Here is a 7,353-nt window from a genome sequence, read left to right on the forward strand (position 1 = left end):
AAGGGAAAAGAGTCTGCGAGGAAGGGAGAAGAGTCTGCAAGATGGGGGAAGAGTTTCTGAGGAAGGGATAAAATTGGGGAGGAGAGTGTTTTAGGAAGGGGAGGAGAGCTTGCAAGGAAGGGGAGGTGAGCATGTGAGGAGGGAAGACCATGTGTGCCAGGTAGGGGAGGAGAGTGTTCGAGCAGGGGAGAGTGTGTGAGGAAGGGGAGAATAGCAATGCAAGGAAGGGGAAGAGAGTGTTCTAGGAGGGTGGAAGAGTATGTGTGTGAGGAAGGGAGGAGAGTGTGCGAAGAAGGAAGGAGAGCATGCGAGGAAGGAAGAAGAGTCTGCAAGAAAGGGAGAAGAGTCTGCAAGGCGTGAGAAGAGCGTGCAAGGTAGGGAGGCGACCGTACGAGGAACGGAGGAGAGCATGCAAGGTAGGGAGACGAGCGTACGAGGAAGGGAGGAGAGCATGCGAGGAAGGAAGGAGAGCATGTGACGAAGGGAGAAGAGTCTGCCAGAAAGGAATAAGAGTCTGCAAGGAAGAGACAAGAATCTGCGAGGAAGAGAGAAGAATCTGCGAGGAATAGAGAAGAATCTGCGAGGAAGAGAATAGAGTCTGCGAGGAAGAGAGTAGAGTCTGCGAGGAAGAGAGTAGAGTCTGAGAGGAAGAGAGTAGTCTGCGAGGAAGAGAGTAGAGTCTGCGAGGAAGAGAGAAGAATCTGCAAGGAAGGGAGAAGAGTCTGCAAGGAAGGGAGAAGAATATGCGAGGAAGAGAGAAGAATCTGTGAGGAAGGGAGAAGAATCTGTGAGGAAGGGAGGAGAATCTGCAAGGAAGGGAGACGAGTCTGCGAAGAAGGGAGGAGAATCTGCAAGGAAGGGAGACGAGTCTGCGAAGAAGGGAGGAGAGTCTGTGAGGAAGAGAGAAGAGTCTGCAAGGAGGGGAGTTTAGATTGCGGGGAAGGGGGGAAAATGTGTGAAGAAAGGTAAGAAAGTGTGCGAGGGGAGGAGGGCATGCTAGGAAGGGGAAGATAGGGTGCAAGGAAGAGGAAGAAAGTGCGAGGAGAAGAGAAGTGGAGCGTGCAAGGAAGGGGTAGAGAGTTTTTGAGGAGGGAAAGTGTATGTGAGGAGGAGAAGAGAGTGTGCCATGAGGGGAGGAGTGCGGGTGAGGAGGGGAGAAGAGTCTGATTTGATTGCTTGGTGGTTTGACTATAAACAAAAACATCAGACTCTTCCTCTTGTGATGAACTTGAGATTTTACGATACCTATGGTATAATGAAAAAGATAACAGATCCCTTTAAAAAGTGACATTCCTGTGTTCTTTGGATGTGTTTTTATATAAAGCAAGGGTTGGGTCCAACCATCTGGCGTTCAAGTGATTGGAGGTACAACTTTTTTTTTCTGTATTATCAGAGACAACACACTTAAAAATGTGGCCACAAGGCTGATCACTCGGGGTCTAGTGGCCAAGAGGAAAACATTGTATTTTATTTGTGCAGAGTGACCCTAAATTCTATGTGACCCAATCACTTTACGTCCATGGTGATGATTCACTACAGTCTTTCTAGTCTAATTTGCCTTCTCTTTATGGTTTTATCCTCTCCACTATTCTCCCAGGTAGCGGCAATTTTACCGAATTACTTGTATTCTCCGCTGAACTTCTTGGAACAATTGAAGGTTACATAATTGGTTCATTTGCAAAGCTGGCACCGTAGACACGATGTACTCTCCCAGGCCGGAGGCAGTAACTACCACCCCATCCCCCGAAGTAAAAGTGAACAGAACTAACAATTTAAAATTCTGCTCAGAACGGGACCCCAGTAAAACCATCGCTGAACCCCACCGCGGTCCTGACCAGAATCTCCAACAGATTCTGCACAATGAGCCGGTTCCAAGCGATGGAACATTCGTTGGATACAATGTATCAAGATACAATCCCTTCCAGAATCCCGAACTGATTCACATCTAGCGAGGGTCACATTAATATTTATAGGGTAGCGTTAGGAACATCTACAGAACCAAACCCCACCAGTAAAGCTTGGGAGACACTGTGAACAATATATCAGACAATTGCTCAATTAGCAATTCCTGCTATTTCAATGAAGATGACCCAAAAACAATAACTCTTCTTTTCTACCGACAGGTTATCGAGCAGGAAAAGCAGAGCAGATCGATATATAGTTTTGTAGAAAAAGCTTCAATATAACTTGTGTTTGGCTTCTTTACATCTCTGCTTATTCTGAGTTAGGAGTCCAGTGGGCGGGAATGATCATAAGCAGAATGTCAATCATTGAGTAACTCCGCCCACTGGACTCCTAAACCCAAGCAATAATTTACTAATAATTTGGAATATCTGTTCAGCTCCATCTGATCTATAATATGATGGCTGCAGATTGGAAAGCTCTTTTTTATGGTTCCTTTTAAGAGATTTCTTCAAATAACAAAAGAAGAAAAAATCGAATATTTCCTTTCTTGCAGCTGCTATACAGACCATCACATAGACAAAGCAGCTGCCGGGTCTCCAGCTGCAGCTGATATTATAGAACATATGTACTTAAAGGAAAAGGTTGGGAAAGATGTAAAAATAGCTGTTTTGAGTTTGTTACAATGTATCAGTGAAGGGAACATGTATCAGGCTTTGTAGCCATCCATTTTCACATGGATTGTTATATGGACATTCATGTCTAAGGAGATGGAGAACACATGTCAACCACATCTTTTGTACCTACTAGTGATGAACGAATGTGTTCGCCACTGCTCGGTACTCGCCCGAGTATCACTTTGCTCGACAAGCTCGGCGAGTATTTCCAGGATGCTCAGGCGAGAACTCGGGTCCTCGTCCTGCATGTTTGGAGCTCTTTAGAGAGCCAATGAACATGCAGGGATTGCTTGCCACTCACTGTAATGCCGTAGCCATGTTGGTTGTGGGCATTACAGTGATTGGCTGGCCGCACAGCGTCATCAGGTCTATATAAGACCGGGCGCAACCATGCTCGTCACAGTCTAGCCCGGAAACAGGCAGAGTAGGGAGAGCTGTAGGAAGAGTCAGTTAGAGATTTGCTTGTTTATAGTTAGTATACGTATTCCACAACATATATCTATATATCCATCTGAGCTAACAGTCCTTCTGAGGACTAATCCAGCTGCATATATTCAGTGGTGATAGCAGGAGTTAGGCAGGGAGGCAGTGTGTGTGGCAGACTGCAGTGCATGTAGCAAAAAGGGTCCATTGCATGTTCAACTTCTGTCTGCTGCTGCTGAGGCAAATCTTTGTAGACATAGCCACAGGTATCAAAGGTCAGGGCAATTTTTTTTTTATCTTAATCCGGGTTATTTGCTTAAAAGCAATCCAGAGTACACCACTTTTCTTCTCCATTTGCTTGTTAGCACTGCAGAATACAGCCAGATCTTTTGCATATTACAGCGATAAAAATCCAGAAATTTGAACTGAACGTGCAAAATATTGGCCTCCAATTCCATTTTGTTGCAGTGTGTCAGTGAAGCTATTCACATGAGATCTCTGTGAAGAATAGTATTAGTAAACTACAGGCCTGTTATTTAAAACCGTGGTTCTCTGTCAGACGTATCACATATAGCTGCGTTCCAAAATCAGCCATTTCTGGCTTCCATTTTCATTTCGTTGCAGGGTGTCGGTCAAGCTATACACATGCATGAGACTGGGCATTATCATGCATGAAAATGATCTTGCTGCGGAGTGCACGGTTCTTCTTCTTGAACCATGGCAGGAAGTGCTGTTTGAGAAACTCCACATACATTATGGAGTTCATCTTTACCCCTTCAGGGATCATAAAGAGGCCGACAATCTCTCTCCCCATGATTCCAGCCCAAAACATTACTTCACCGCCTCCTTGTTAGCGCCGTAGCCGTGTTTGCATGGGGTGTCCATCAACCAGCCATCCTCCACTCCATCCATCTGGACCATCGAGATCATTTCATGCATGATAATGCCCCATCTCATGCTGCACATAACACATCTGCATCTCTGGCTGCTATGGGCATAAAAGGGGACAAACTTATGGTGTGGCCCCCATGCTCCCCTGACCTCAACCCCATTGAGAACCTCTGGAGCATCATCAAAAGGAGTGTCTATGATGGCGGGAGGCAGTTCACATCTAAGCAACAGCTCTGGGAGCGTATTCTGTCCTCATGCAAAACAATTGAAGCAGAAACCATCCAAAACCTGACAAATTCAATGGACGAGAGAGTTCAGAAGCTCCTTTCGAACAAGGAGTCCTATGTGCAAATGTAACATCACCTAGAATAAAGTTTTGAGTTGAAAACTGTTTGATTTCAGTTTGTAATAACCTGCTAATGCTTATAATTTCAAAAATGACCATTTTTTTGTTCTTTATTAAAATGAAAAGGTTGAAAACTCTGCTGTGCATAATAATTTGGAACATGCATTTTGAGTGCAGTTTGAGTTTTTTATTTTTTTTAAATATACTGTTATCATAGGCAGTTTGTACAAAAACCTTTCAATTGTACTCTAATAGTTATTTGACTGGAAAATTACAATGACTGCAATTCATATAGGTAATTTGGGAAAATCTGAGAAAATATTATTTACATAATAATTTGGAACACAGTGTAGATAAATTAGAGTGCTAAATTAAATGCATTATATGTGATCAAGTAAATACATAGGAAGGAATAAATACCATATAAATACCATATAGCTAGGCCCCACCACCTAGGTGTTTAGTAGGCCTCTACTAAATTCCAACATTTCACGACAGCTTGCACTCGAAATGTTGCCTTTCAGGCTAGTGGAGACGGAAGCATTCCGCAACCTGATTGCGGCGGCCGTCCCTCGTTACTCGATCCCCAGCTGTTTTTCTCACGGTGTGCCGTCCCCACATTACACAAGCACGTGTCCCAAAACATTAGCTGTGCCCTCAACAATGCAGTTACCGGGAAAATCCACTTAACCACGGACACGTGGACAAGTGCTTGTGGGCAGGGACGGTACATCTCGCTGACGGCATACTGGGTGAAGATAGGGGAAGCCGGGACCCATTCGGAACTTGGGACGGAACACGTCCTCCTGATGCTGAGGATTGCGGGCCCTGGGTCAATCAGGGTTGCCCCCACATTCTACAGCTCCTGCACCTCCTCCTCCTCCTCCACTTCAGCCTCCATCTATGAAATTACCACATCAGTCAGAAGCTGGAAGCACTGCAGCACTTCCTCGGCCAAGCGGCAACAAGCTGTGCTGAAGCTAATATGCTTAGGTGACAAACTGCACAACGCTGAATAGTTGTGGACAGCTCTGAAAGAGCAGGCAGATCTGTGGCTGACACCACTGACGCTACAGCCAGGCATGGTGTTATGTGTGACAATGGCCAGAACCTGGTGGCGGCTCTTAGGCAAGGCGAGCTCACACACGTACCATACCTGGCCCATGTGCTTAACCTCGTGGTTCAGCGGTTTCTCAAAACCTACCGAGATCTGCTGGATCTGCTTGTCAAAGTATGCCACGTGTGTGCCCATTTTAGAAAGTCAGCTACAGCTTCCGCCACCTTTGCTATGCTTCAGCAGCGTTTGCAGCTTCCAGCTCACCGACTGGTGTACAATGTCCCCACACGTTGGAACTGTATATTGCAGATGTTGGGAAGGATTTGTGAGGAGAAGTGGGCAGTTGTTGACTACCAGCATCAGCAAGGCTGTTGGTATTCAGGTCAGACTCCACACATAAGACCTCAGGAGTGGACATGGATGTCAGACATATGTACCATCCTCCAAAACTTTGAAGACTCCACCAAGATGGTGAGCAGCGATGACGCCATAACTAGCGTCACCATCCCGCTTCTCTGTCTTCTGAAGCGCTGTCTGCTCACAATCAAAGAGGATGCATTGCAGGCAGAGCACAATGAGATGGAGCAAATAACCATACAGGGTGATTCCACACAACCCAGCCTCATCTCATCCCAATGTGGATTGGGTGACAATGAAGAAGAGGAGGAGAAGGAAGAACAGGAGCTAGTTTCCTGCGCTATAGACGGTACTTCCTGCACAACTGTCATACCGTCTGTTCAGCATGGATGGCTTGAGGACAGGGAGGAGGAGGAGAGCATGGTCAGTTGTCCTCTTGGTGAGGACACGGAAGTCTTGCCTGTTAGCAATCTGGCACACATGGCTGAGTTTATGTTATGCTGCTTTTCCCGTGACCCTTGCGTTGTCCAAATTTTGGGTGACAGTCATTACTGGTTGGTAACACTTCTAGACCCCCGCTACAAGGAGAAGTTTATATCTCTTATTCCCACACTGGACAGGCCTAATAAAATGGAGTAGTACCAGAATGCCCTTGATGCGGATAATTATCAAAAAATTCCCATTTGAAAATGCTGGTGGCAGAGGTCATAGTTCGTTGGACAACCAAAGAGTACAGGCAAGAGAGACACAAATGCAATCCAGCAGAGGCAGGGGAACACTGTCAAAGTTCTCGGAGAGTTTTCTCAGCCCCTCCCACCGCACAGGCCCTGAGGCGCGGGCTACTCTCACAAGGAGAGAAAAGTTTCGGAAGATGCTGAGGGAGTACCTTGCTGACCGTACCAACGTCCTCCATGATTCCTCTGTGCCTTATAATTATTAGGTATCTAAGCTGGACACGTGGCATGAACTGGCTCTCTACACCTTGGAGGTCCTGGCCTGTCCTGCCGCTAGCGTTTTATCAGAGCGGGTTTTTAGTGCCGCTGGTGGAATTACAGTCATATGAAAAAGTTTGGGCACCCCTATTATTCTTAAGCTTAATGTTTTCTAAAAATTGGTGTTTTTGCAACAGCTATTTCAGTTTGATATATGTAATAACTGTTGGACACAGTAATGTTTCTGCCTTGAAATGAGGTTTATTGTACTAACAGAAAATGTGCAATCTGCATTCAAACAAAATTTGACAGGTGCATAAGTATGGGCACCCTTATCATTTTCTTGTTTTAAATACTCCTACCTACTTTTTACTGACTTACTAATGCACTTTTTTTGGTTTTGTAACCTCATTGAGCTTTGAACTTCATAGCCAGGTGTATGCAATCATGAGAAAAGCTACTTAAAGTGGCCACTTACAAGTTGTTCTCCTGTTTGAAGCTCCACTGAAGAGTGCCATCATGGGCTCCTCAAAACAACTGTCAAATGATCTGAAAACAAAGATTATTCAACATAGTTGTTCAGGGGAAGGATACAAAAAGCTGTCTCAGAGATTTAACCTGTCAGTTTCCACTGTGAGGAACATAGTAAGGAAATGGAAGAACACAGGGACAGTTCTTGTTAAGGCCAGAAGTGGCAGGCCAAGAAAAACTTCAGAAAGGCAGAGAAGAAGAATGGTGAGATCAGTCAAGGACAATCCTCAGACCACC

This window comes from Phyllobates terribilis, unplaced genomic scaffold (genome assembly GCF_046119375.1).
Source record: "Phyllobates terribilis strain yellow unplaced genomic scaffold, ASM4611937v1 Scaffold_14__1_contigs__length_39327217, whole genome shotgun sequence".
Lineage (NCBI taxonomy): Eukaryota > Metazoa > Chordata > Amphibia > Anura > Dendrobatidae > Phyllobates > Phyllobates terribilis.